Consider the following 14,167-nt stretch of genomic DNA (forward strand, 5'->3'; position numbering starts at 1 on the left):
TATTTTTTTCTCCCTCTTTTTTTTTTTTATTTTCATTTTTTCATAGATCGAACATCGACCATTCGACGAGTTTCTCTTTCATCCAGAGGAGCGGATATATCTTTTCAAACCCAACCGTTTCTCTGTGAAACGAATATAACAATCGGTATGATATTTTTTTATTGGATTTCGTTGAAATTCCAACGGAGTTTACGTTCACCGTGCAGTTTACGTCCGGTGTACGATCCGATTGTCGATATCTTCAATTTTTTTTTCTCTCGACTTGGCAAAAAAATCCAGCCACAAATTGTGGACGTTTAATATAAGTTCCTTAATGGAGAAAGGACGATGATAATTTTTCACGTAGAAACTCAATTATTAGATGCTTAATCGAGAAATCTTTTTTTTTTTTTTTTTTTTTTTTATCTTTGGAACGGTACACTCGATTCGATCAAAAATAATTACAAGAAAATAATTTTACGAGGAGTTTTCGAGATGAAATTCAATGAAGCAGATTAAAATTGGAGACATCGGTTCTTCTCAATCGAAACATTGCAAAAATCACGAGGGTAGGTTACGTGTAGTATATTTATTATATCGTGTAACGTTATTCTTTTTTTACGAGAAATTTTTTTTCTTTCCATTACTACAATAAAACACGGCTTTCCTCGCAATCCCAGTCATTTTCTTCAATTTCAACACGAATAAACGATATTTGCTCTCGAATCTTCTTCATCGATGAAGATTTTATTCGATGTGCGCATATTCATTTATTGCAATTTGATCAAATACAGAAATAATCGTATGGAATAAAGTTTTAATTTATAGGAAACGATAAATGGTTAATTGGTTAAAAAAAAAAGAAAAAAAAATAGGACACGGTTTTTCCTCTTTTTCGAAAAAGATTGGATTTATATGGCAACAATTTAAGTGGCAACAATTTTTCTGGATATTGCGTCGATTATATTTAAATCATCGCGATGAACGTTTTAATCCGCTTATATTACTATTTATCTTCGTTAATAAAATAATACTTTGCACATTGACGTTGTTACAATCATTATGACTCTTATTTAACCATAGATATAAATATATAATGTTCTCGTAATAATCATTCGTGATCGTAGTTTTTGTTTGGACTTGGAATTTTTTTGGAAACCTGAAAATATTGTCAACGTTGTTCTCTGGAAAAAAAAAAAAAAAAAAAAAAGAAGAAAACAAAATCTCAATATGTACGACAGTGCAAACAGTGTCCGCGTAGTAGTATGATTTATACGTTTCGTAATATACATTTTTTTTGCCCGAGATAACAAATATGCGTTTGTTTTAGGATGTTTTTTGAAAATTGTGAAAAGTATAATTATTATTATACTCAACGAGATTATCAATTGAAACAATTACACTCATGATTTCATTATGTGATAAAATGTGAAGAGAATTTTAATTATATAAATTCTCTTCTTATAGATAAATATCGTGATATTTTTTTTAAGATTTTATTGGAAATTTAATAGCTTTATATCACTTATATATTAGATAAATCGAAAAAAAAAATCGTAAAAAAATTAAAAATCGTTATATATAAAATATTATGATATAATTAAAAATGTTCTTGCAATTTAGTTAATTTAATTAATCGAACGAAAGGAGAACAAAAATTTAAGAAAAGGATTGAACAGAAATACGTAAAAATACGAATTGTTTAAAAAAAACGAGTATATTTAAAATTATGATAAAACGTATTAAGGTTCATCATTGTTGAACAATTCGTTTAACATTAATGTACTTATCCCTGAAACAACGTTTGTCACAATATTTTTCACATCATGTTTAAATTAATCAGTGAAAACTGATAATTGATTTCTTCAAATTTGTTCAAAATTTTATTCGTTTCATATAAAAACTTGGTGTATTTATTTTATTTCTGAAAATTCAAAATAATTAAATTTGAATTGAAAGTATCACGAAAATCGATCATATCTAGTCGAGGAGAGAATTTTCGAACTTATTTTCGTGTCGCATCGTTTCGAATATTAAAAAATATTCATCGAGTCGAGTCGACTTTTTATCCCAATTTAATTTTTATTTCTCAACTTGAAAATAAAGTTATAAATTAAATGCGATGGACTATTCGACACTTTCTTTTTTTTTTTTTTTTTTGTTTTTAAAGATAATTTAATGAAAGAGGAAGCAAGTCACGTTACAAGTTTTCTCCAAGCTTGAGAAACTTTTTCTTTTCAAACATGTAAAAGCAATTTCAAAGAAAATCGATGTTTATCAAAGTTTCAGGCACGAGCGATTGGCAGCGAGAGGACGAAAAAAAAAAAAAAAAAAAAAATCAACATTTGTGCATCTAACGTGTATCATAAATGTTGTAAATTTAAAAGTTTCTTCAACTTTGTTTTACGTGAGACTGACCGTAAAACTTTCCAGTTCAGATTCGAATAAAATCGTGAAAAATGATGATGGAAGAAAAAAAATATACCTCAAGTTTTGTTGTTGTTGCGTTCCTGTCGTTGTTTTCCTTGAATGGAATTATTCTTCGCGGCAAAATTTTTGAAAAAATCCTCCTCGCTTTTCAAATTTCGTTGCTTTCATTGGAAAAAATACTAATAATAATAATTACGTGGATATATATTACGAGGGAAAAATTAAAAAGTGGAGATACACGATAAAATTTCATATTCATATCGTTGAAATTTTTTTGCTATCATTTCCAACGCAGTAGTTCGCAAAAGGATTGGTTTCCATTCATCATCAACGCGAGTTATTCTTTTATCAATGTTAAATTCGTTTCGCTTACATTTTTTAAAAATTATTTATTTGTTATATCTTTTTAAAAGTATATTTAGTAACTAGTCATATATATATAAGTGAATATTACAAATAAATAAATTTTACAGTATTTTATAGATAAAATTTATACATGTATAATGCTATCCGAAATTATTATAAATTAATATAAATTCGAATTAATCGATTAATACAAAAGTATTCGATACTATTAAATTAAATTTCTTTCTTTCGATTTTCCTCTCTTTAAATATGTAATTTTCATGAAATTACAAATAATATCTTTTATTCGAGAAAAGTCTATTCAAATTTATTTCTTTTACTTTCCACGGTTATTCAAGCCACAAGCAACGCTAGTTCCATATAAAAAATTATATTTCCTCGTTGCGTTTGTCACGTTTGCGATTATTTCATAATATTCCTTCTATCGTCGATTACATCAGATTCTTTTCTCAACGTTTTTCTTTAACGAAGCTTTCTGTTCACATTTTTATGACACATCGAATTTCGCGACATAGAAAAATCCTTCTCGTACACACCTTCTTTCCTGCCATCCGCTTCGTATCTCCACCAATTTATTTTTCTCCTTTTTTATTCCATTCGCGTTATTTCATCGATGTTGCATTTCGTGTAACCAGTATCAAAAATTGTCTGAGCTCGTGTTGAACCTAGATTACTGCTTTCAAATAAAAATGTATTGTTCGTTAATTGGGAAAAAAAGAAGAAAGAAAGAAAGAAGTGAAAGTTTCTTTCAATTATTATTATTATTATTATTGTTAATAATATAAAATTATTAATTATAAAATAAATTAATTAAATATAATTATTGCGAAAAATGGATTGAATCGAATAATTAAAATCTGAACTAAATAAAAGTTTAATAATTAAAATAATATAAAGTCCGTTATACTTAATTTTATTTTATTTGTATATTTTATTATTAACAACAGATTAATTTAAAATTTATTATTTATAGAAAAATACATACCTCTTTTATTATCGAATTGATATTTTCCTTTAATAAACAATTTCATAATTTTTCAATGCCATTATCGATGTTAGAATCAACTCTCTGATTTCATCCATGGTCGATAATACGATAAAGGTAATATTAGAGAATAGGTTATGAAATGATTCGATTAAAAGAAAGAATATATTAGATCGTATCACATGAAATTACCGTTTTTATTGATCGAAAGAGAAATAATATATTCTCGAAACTATAACCTTTATTCGGTTAAAACTACGAGTCACTGACTTTAAAACCTTTTCTTAACGAGATTTCAACTGACATATTCCATTTTTATAAAACTTCATGATTTTAGTGTGAAAAATTCTTCTAATGTTAAAATTACAGCTTCTCGACAAACAAGTGATAATCAGTTGGTGAAATATCCGATGAATATGATGAATAGGTTAAGAATTCATATTTCGATTCAGCTAATTTTTATAAAATGTGATGTATATAGTCAAACATTATCAAAAAAGTCTATTGACTAATGCGGCTTGTTTCTTAATCAATTTCTGATGTACGATATCAATTTTTTGACAGTTTTTCAATAATGATCGTTTTGGCATTTGTTTAGAATTTTCATTAGCATCCAACTATTATCCAGATCGTGTACAATTATCGTATAGTATCCGTTTCTCATCACGAGTTATAATTTCATTCAAAAATGAACTTGTATCGTTTCGAACTTTATATAATAAGCATACTCTCAAACGCTGTAACTTTTGATCCTCTGTCCGTTGGTGTAGCACTCACTTTTTCAATTTTTTTCACTTGACAAATGTCTAAAAACTCATACATCTAAATCTGCGAATGTTTAGTGGATTAGCTTTCACGTTTATTTTGTTTAATATAGATTTCGGACTCGAGATTCATTTTCAAGATTCTCATTTCCAGATTTGAATTTTTGTAATCATCACTGAAAGGTCCTCTCATTGATAGAATCTTTTTTGAAAGTTAACCTAATATTTCAATATGCTTCGGCTACATCATGGCCCAGTTTAAACTCATTCAGAAATAATATTCTAAATTCATTCGGTAACACTATATTATTCACTTCTCAAAAAAACAATTAAACTAATGTAAAAATAAACTTATTACATAAAGGAAATATACAAGGAAATATAAAGAGGACAACATCGAAATATGCTAAGCAAAATATAGGTTAAGTAGAGTTTATAAGTCGCGGTTGATTGTCATTTATTCTAAAATTGGCAATTTCATGTAGTACAATCTAATATTTGATAAAGAAAATAGGAACAAACTATGTTATATAGATATACCTGTTGTTTCTACTACACTGAGTTCACTATATCGCGTCGTACGGTGGTTCAAAAAGGCGGAAAAGACCAAAGACAGAATCAAACGATTATGCTCAGTGACACTCAATTCACGCATAAAAGATACAAGATACGAATCGCATATATAAATTCAATGAATAAAAAATAAATTTATAATGAATAGCAAGAGTGAAGAAAAAAATAAAGAATATCCGTGAGTGAAGAAAAAAAAAAACAAATTTCGATACCCTTTTTTAATTTATTATCTTGGAAGAATGGCTCGTATTGAAGGAAAGGATCTCTCGTATCCCTAGCACGAATTAAAATGACAATATAGCGTTCGATTTATTTGACGTAGGCGGATGGAGAATCGATGAAACAGAATATATCGAATTTGCAAAATTACTTCCATATATTTTTCTCTAACCTTTTCAATTTTAATTTTCTTTTCTTCTTCGCCTAAACCACACATGGACAAACAAATTTTATACGTTTATCCACGTTTCAAAGCGAGATAAGATTTTCACTCGTCTTTACTTTTCTATATCTTTCTTTCCTTGTGCGTTAACATCTTTTTATCGGAAACACTTCTTGGTTCACACGCGTTGCAATAACTGGTGAAATCATCGTATTCGCGAACACTATGTCACGCACAGGAATCAGAGTTGTTTCTAATTTTGCAAGCTTCCGTTTGCAAAATTACGATCGTGCTTATTTTCACGAATTGAATTGGAAATTAATCAGGAGGATAATCGCGTAGCCAAGTTAAAATGGAATCCTTCAACGAGTTTCTCGAACACGATCTTTCGAATAAATTGCGATATTAACAATGCAAAGAGTAATTTAAAATCTGTTCGAAGAATCTATCATGAAAATGTTGACCAACCTGTTTGCTTATTAAATTTTACAACAACTTCTTCTGTATCGTTGTTTTCAAAATTATCTATCTACATTAATCGGAAAAACTGAAAGCACATGATATATAATAAATGTTGTGTTAACACCTCGATAAAAAGTATCCTCTTTTTCTCTTCGTTGAAACGTTGAAAATATCGCATGGATGCACGAGTTTCGTTCATTTTTTTTTTTTTTTGCATTATTTATGTCGCTTCTCTTCCGCCGTTTCTTTTTTTCGGATATAAATAAATTAAATAGTGTTTCTAGATCTCAGCGAGTTTCATTCAAGTTTTCCATAAAACGAAAAGATGCTGGATAAAAAATAAATAATATCCGAATGATAATGACTAATAATAAAACATGATACAGTTTTATCGAAATGATCGAAATAAACAAAGGAATTATGAGTGAAAAATAACACGGAGGAGATATAATCTGTTATGGTGTAAACAACGTATATGTATTTTATTTCAACATTGAACATTCACTAATGTGTATACAATATAATATATTTGTATGTATAATATATAATAATAATTGTAATAATAATATTGTATTGGTATTTATGTATACAAGTACATCATTTTTACTGCTGCTGTTAAATGTATACACGTGTATGCATTCAATTAATTAATCGGTATAATAATTAATTCTAATGCTTTTCATCGATTAATCGTACTGTATATCTCTGTCTATCCTTTTCTAATTTACGTGTAGATTAATACAGCCCTTAAATCAATTTTTATATATATATATATATCAATCACTTGTCTGTTTCGTGGATAAAATCTCGTCTTGTTTTATATTTACTTTACATGCACGCGTGCAACTATTATATATATATGTATATATATTTTGCTTTGTACGCACGCGTATGTATAAATATTCCCTGTAATTTATTTTCTCTAAAAAATTATCTACTTCTATGTGTTCAATTATTAACTAACTAACTATTGGTATATCATCGCCTGTGTTACGCTTCTCTCTCTCTCTCTCTCTCTCTCTCTCTCTCTCTCTCTCACTCACTCACTCACTCATTTTCTCTCTCTCACTTAAATTTTTATCACAATTATCTGGTATTATCGCGTTGAACGATTATATTCCTCGAGCTTTGCGAATTACGCTTCTTCCTTTCTTTTAACCACTAATTCTCTTTTAGTTTTTAGAACAAAAAAAAAAAAAATATAAAAAAATGGAAAACAGTGGGAAAAGTTTATTTGCCATCTTCATAGCTATAAGTTTCCTTTATTTTTTTTTATCTTAAAGTTTAACGAAATTAACGATAGTTGCGATTGCAAACAGGATAGAAATTTAGAGAATTTAAATTATTTATTTACAAAATAACTTGTTAAAAAAAAATTTCTTTTTCATCGGAAAAGAAATAAGAAAAAGCGTAATTCGAACACGAACAAGAAGAAATTTACAAAAAACTTTGGGTCTTCCTCCTCCCTTATTATTTAAACGATAAAAATATAATTCTGAGGCAAGAGGCCTCGAATCAACATAACGATCTTTTTCTTCGTTAAATTTTTATTCTTCTTTCTCGTGTTCGTAGCTCGATCGACTATTTATATATATATATATATATGTATGTAACTATCGTTAACAATATCGAATAGTGACCGCTTAAAAATCTTTTTTTTTTATTGCTGTTGTTTCGTGCATTGACTCGGGATATATTCGTGAGAAATGGCGCTGAGTAATCGAGTAAATTATAGGTTAAGTTAAATCTTTGTCTATCCACGTATCTCTAAATTATGTTTCAAATTTAAACGATCCACGTTTAATAATTATTACATTTCGAAAAGCGTATCTAACCTTTGAAACAAAAGATATTATAATTATTATTCACAGTAATATATTGGTTGATGCAAACATTTCCATGTTAATTGTAATATTAATTGCATAAATAATATATAATTAATGAGAATTTATCGATCGAATTGTTTAGTTTGGTTGTTAGTTGTTTAAAAATTATGAAAATTATCCATAGTCGAAATACATACCAGAAAATGTGTCTTGAACGTAAAAGAAAAAAAATAAAAAATGTTTAACGTTTAATCATCAAGATTTCACTATGTTCTATATCCTTTTAATCCGCTGAAATCATGCGTGATCATTCTTGAAAAATAAAATCACACTGAAAGGTTAACTTTCAATCGAAAGTTCGTTTAAATCTAATTCGTTTCTGTCAAACTTTTTCGATCAAGGTATATATATATATATTTTTATAAATAAAGGTGTTGAAAGAAGAAAAAGAAAAAAAAGGAGATATATAAACGGGGATGAATAAATAAACAAACCACAGGCATATTTAAACAAAATAATCCGTGAATTTATTAAAAATAACACAGGAAAGAATAAAAGAAATGACAAACAACAAATCAGGACAATGAAGCCGCACTAACCGGTTAGGACGATTCGTCTAATTTACCAATTAGTAAATCAACTAATTTTTAACTTAACTAATAGCTTATCACAACCGTGGCCACTCTCTCGCTCTCTCTCTCTCTCTTTCTATATATATATATAGTATATGTATATATATTATTTCCTCGCTCGCTTATTGGTTAACTTTGGAGAGAAGACCGACGGTATCGCCATCACTTTCAAGTTTTTATTCTACACGTTCTCTCACGTGGAACGATTCTTCGTTCTGTCCATACAACATTTACGATCAACGCTTGAACAAGAAACACTTTCTTTCGATAGAGAAATAAGAAAGAGAACGTGCAATTACGTTATTTCACCACACAATGATCTCAATCCACCGCAGTTACTTGCAAAATATTCTCCGCGCGCGCACGCGCGCGTGTTGTGTGTGTGTGTGTGTGTGTGTGTGTGTGTGTGTGTGTGTGTGTGTGTGTGTGTGTGTGTGTGTGTGTGTGTGTGTGTGTGTGTGTGTGTAAGTTTCTTTCGTTTCGTTGTAACAGATTATTATTATTATTATTATTATTATTATTATTATTATTATTATTATTATTATTATTATTATTATTATTATATTATTATTATTATTATAATTATTATAATTATTATTATTATTATTATTATTATTGTGAAAATGATACGTGCCAAAAAATATTTTGCAATACTGACGGTTGATTCTATTCACCCATTTCTTGCATAATTCCTCGATAATTACTCGTTTTTTATTCGATGACAACAATCTGTTTTAAATTAAATCAAAATCGAGAAAGAGAATTGGACGAACCGATGACTAATAATTTTTTCAATTGATTAAAATTTTTCTTCCATTCTGAAACTTTTTCCTGCGAGGAATTTTTTTAATTTCAAAATTATAAGCTCGATTCGTCTAATTTCTTCAGATTTAGGAAAAAGCAGTAATATCGAGAAGTCAATTCAGTGTTTCTCAACCAATGATTTAAATAAAAGAGAGAAAAACTTAACGCATAAATAAAAAAAAGAAAATTTAATCTTTCCTATTGGAGGTTGAGAAACGCTGCAAACATGGATGCGTCATACATATATGCGCGAGTGAACAACAACCATTTCCAGAATGTCTACGTAATTCTTCGCTTAATAATATTATTCTTATCGATAGAAACGAACAATAGTACTAACCTAATTTATCTCTTCGATAATAATCAAAATCATTGCATTTACCTTGTTAAGAAAGAAACTTATTAAAAGATTGAATCTTGGATAATTTTCACTTGCTCGTTACTATTATCGGATATAATAGATAATAAAAATGTTTGTTCATAATTAAAATTATTTTATTATTCTATATTTATCTTGGAATAAATAAAAAAAAAAACAAAAAAAAAAAACATTCGTTTCTTTTAACCATTATCCCCCATACTAGTGACTTGTCTCTAAATCACAATCGCATTTGCATATATGATATCGTGATTAAGTTGTTATCGGATGACTAATAAATTTAATTATACATTAAAGAAATAAATTAAAACGAATAAAGAATAGGATTTTTAATAATATTTCCTTCGTATAAATAAACAATGTTACGATTAATAAATATTTGTTATTTTTCTATCTGCTTTATCACACGGTAACTATGTATGAAATCTTTCTTTGGGGAAATAAATCAACGTTAAGGAATATACATATTTATCAACATATCACTTGAATTCGCAATTCGTTATTAATTTACAGTTTCATTATTTATCTTTTTTTTCTTTTCTTAATTATAACCGTTCGACAAATTTATTAATTTTTATTGCCAACTATATTTATCTTTCTTTTCTTTTCCGTTCTAACTCTTTCGATTCAAAAATTGAAGATAATTTCTATTTAATCAGCGCCATTTTCCACTCTAATTAAGGATGTAAATCGATTAAGAAAAAAAAGCTTGGTCAACAACGAACCTAGCGGCTACTTCTTTAACTAATTCACTTCGTTTATCGAAACTTCTCATCGACGATGATTTAGTAAGTAACAATTGAAATCTAAAGATATATATATATATGTATACATATATACACGAATATACACAATATATATATATATATATATATATATATATATATATATATATATATATATATTCGTAACTATCGTGCACTTTGTTTATGGTTAATCGTCGATGAAAATATCTCTCCAAACGATCAAACAAGTTATCACAACCACTTTCCACTTTAATTTCTTCTAATGTTTCATATTTTAAATATACTAAATAAATGTTTCTTTTTTTTTTCTTTTTTTTTCTTTTTTCTTTGAAATAAAAACACATACACAACTAAATCGATAATATCAACATTTCTTTTCTTTACAAATATAATCACAGAATTCTTCTTTCTTATATATCGTTTTCATATTCTAGAAGAGAAAAAGAAAGAAATAAAAAGGAAATGTATGTACAACGTAATGCGTTGCGACGTTGAATAGATATCGAATCAAATCATTTTCATTCATTTCAAAGATCTATTCGCAAAACCCGATTTGTGCATACGTTCGATTTCTCGATTCTTTGTTGACCACCACGTAATTTCGTAATTTATTTCTGAATTAATACGGCTAATTAGATACATCTACTTAGGCTTAGATAATTCTATGTAAGGCATGGAGTATGTCATCTCGTTATCTGGTATCTCGTTTTATCTAGATTATTCGTATATCTTTATAAATTTTTTTTTTTTCTTTTTTTGCTATTTCTCTTTCAACCAGACGCTCGGCACACACACACACCTCCTTCTTTCCCGTTTTCGCCTTCATACGCGATCGCACGTTTTCTTTTCTCACTTTTTTCCATTTATCTTTTCCAACATTCTCTCCCTCCCTCTCTCTCTCTCTCTCTCTCTCTCTCTCTCTCTCTCTCTCGCGGATCATTTAAAATTCGTTTAATCAATTTCTAAACTATTCGAACTTTTTCCTTTTTTTTTTCTTTTTTCTTTTTTTCTTCAATTATTTTTACTTTCAATTATAATCATTCGATCGATTTTCGTTTGAATTTCATTCGATTGTTTCGGTGATCTCGACGCAGAATGATCGATCGATTAAAATTTATTATTCTCCCCTCATGTGATTTCAGCCTGATAGAATCGCGTTTTCGTTCCCCAATCGAAATCCATTTGTTTTACTTATTTATTCATTTATTTTTATTCGTCGATTAATTGGTTGGTGTGGCATGTCCGTACGCGTGTATTTAACGTGTATAATCGCATAAAAGAACAGAGAAGAGATATTTTCGGTAACGGCCCTAACCATGCCGATCACATCATACGACCCTTCCCCCCATCCTCTTCTCTTCAAAATCCCGGGGGGGGGGTAGGTAAAAAAAAGAAAAAAAAAAAAAAAAAAAAAAATGATAAAACGACGTTTCTTCTCGAATCATTGCTACTTCTCAGAGTAAAAGTTCCATGAATCCGGCCTAAGTTAATTAGCTCGTTGATCAATGACTAATTTATCGGTTAGCCTAACGGATAATTAATTCGATATCGATTCGATTCGATTTTACCCTACGATGGTAACTCGATCGATTAATTAATGTTAATTATCCTTTTATTTATACGGGTAACCATCCATCACAAAAAAGTTTTCCGCCTTTTCGTTTTCTTCTTCTTTTTTTTTTTTTTTTTTTTATTTTTACTTTTATTTATTTTTTTTTCTTTACTTCTAATTATTACTCTCTTGTTATTCCTCCTCGAATCTTACGAATTATCGTTATTATTAATGTTGTTATTATTATTATTACTATTATTATTATTATTTTATTTACAAATTATTTCGCCTTATAAAAAATAACTAATCAAGAAGTACAACAATTAGAACTCTAACAATACAAAAAAGTAACTGTTAGTTCTTCTTTTTCTTTTTTTTTTCTTTTTCTTTTTTTTTCTCGCGAGTAACGCGAACGTTGCTTCCGAAAAAAAAAAAAAAAAAAAAAAAATGCACATCGAAATCGACCGAGTCGATAATTATCAGAAAAAAAAACTTGAAAAGTAAATTTTTACAACAACGATTTGTGGAAAAAAAAATATTCGCGTTATTTCAAAATCGAACCAATATACAATATATATATATACATACGATTATCGGGGATCAAAAGAACGGATGGAAATGGTTACGGTATTTTAATTTACTTTACACGTTTAATTGAAATTGCATAAATAAATCATATTCAGTGAATAATTTAAGATTTTTTTTTTTTTTTAAATATTCAGCTAAAAGCTTTTAAAGGAATATGAATAATGAATATTAAATTCGGATTTGAATCAAATTTTTGGATTTTCACTCGCCCTGAAAATATTACGAAATATCACGAAAAGCATTTAGGGCCATTAATTCCAAGTAGAAGGCAAGAAGTAAACAACGAACCGCTAACTCTCCTTTACTCTCAACGTAAAATTTAATTTACACAAAGCACGTAAATAATTTCGGCCATTTCTTCACCACGGCATTATCAATTAACCATTTCCATCTTCGTTCCATCGAGCTCGCCTTTGTCTTCCAGAGATTGCAACGCAACGAGTTTTAATTTTTTTTTTTTTTTCTCTCTCTCTTGTCAACCAAGTTAAGCAAATTTACGTATCTGTAAATTCTGTAAATTGTAAATTTGTGTACGAAAATGGTTATTGCTGGAAAATGGTTCCAATCTGGATACATTCGATCCGATTCTTGTATCCGATTTCTCCGACGGATATATACGATTTGTCGCTTTGATAAAAAGAAAACTATTTCCCTCGATAATAATTTTTTTTTTTTTTTTTTTTTCGTCAGTCGCAATAATAATCGTAAAAATGATCCGAAAACGATCGAAAAATCGTCAACCTTTCACAATAATCTTAATTAAACTATCCGCTAATTTAGAAAATTTATTGCTAGGTTCTTTTTTTTTTCTTTTTTTTTTTTTTTCTTTTCTTTTTACGTGTAAAATTTCTATCCAAATTTTTTTTTTTTCATCATCGATATTTCTCCTTCCCCCCTCTCACACGATCTCTTTTCTCAACACGATATCGATCGATCGATAATCAATTGATTCGTATTTGACAATTTCATAAGAAGGATCGAAATTATTCGAATAATTTAAAAAGCAACACATTCAACACGCAAACGATTTAAATTGTTTATCCGCTGGTCGAGATAGATTATTTAAAAAAATTTTCAAGCGTTACAATACAATATTAATGACAATACAATAACGAGTCGTTAACAAAAGAGCTGTACACGCGCCGCTTATCGTTCACATAATGACAACAAAAAATTAATAAATATGTAAAACAGTAGGTAGATGCAGTAGAAATGAACTGCGCGTTGGTACATATATATATCTCTCTCTCTCTCTCTCTCTCTCTAAAAGAATTTGCTAAATAATCGAAATTACGATCAACGTAAAAATATATATATATATATATATATTTATATATATATATATATTTCTCTCTCTGGTTCTTTTTTTCTTTTTTTTTTTTCTTTTTTTCAAATAAAACATCTAAGAAATACTTTTTTTTTTTTTTTTTTTTTAGGAAAAAAAAAATTAATTCATCGAGATCGATTCATTTTTCATCCGATTTGATCTTTGCTTCGTTTTCAAAAATCGAAAAAAAAAAAAAAAAAAAAAATTTAATCACGTAAAAACGTGAGGAAACGAAATATCGATACATCTTTAAAAATAAAATTGTACACGTTAGGCCAGTAGCAATAGTTATAATCATCTAGGCATCCTTTTAATAGCAGCACGATCGAATAATAATAATAATAATAATTAATTGCACTTATTTCTCGCGCG

General features: G+C 28.3%; 1 long non-coding RNA gene across 1 annotated transcript; it reads right to left on the minus strand.

Moving 5' to 3' along the window:
• Positions 1-2,778: 2,778 nt before the first annotated feature.
• Positions 2,779-4,308, minus strand: LOC147657966 (uncharacterized). Its single transcript, XR_015291427.1, has 3 exons — positions 3,953-4,308; positions 3,761-3,844; positions 2,779-3,448 (listed from the first exon to the last, which is right to left on the minus strand). It is a non-coding gene; the product is annotated as an uncharacterized LOC147657966 (long non-coding RNA).
• Between the last annotated feature and the right edge of the window lie 9,859 nt (positions 4,309-14,167).

This window comes from Apis florea, unplaced genomic scaffold (assembly GCF_048593485.1).
Source record: "Apis florea isolate Af1SG1 unplaced genomic scaffold, ASM4859348v1 contig_2492_pilon, whole genome shotgun sequence".
NCBI lineage: Eukaryota > Metazoa > Arthropoda > Insecta > Hymenoptera > Apidae > Apis > Apis florea.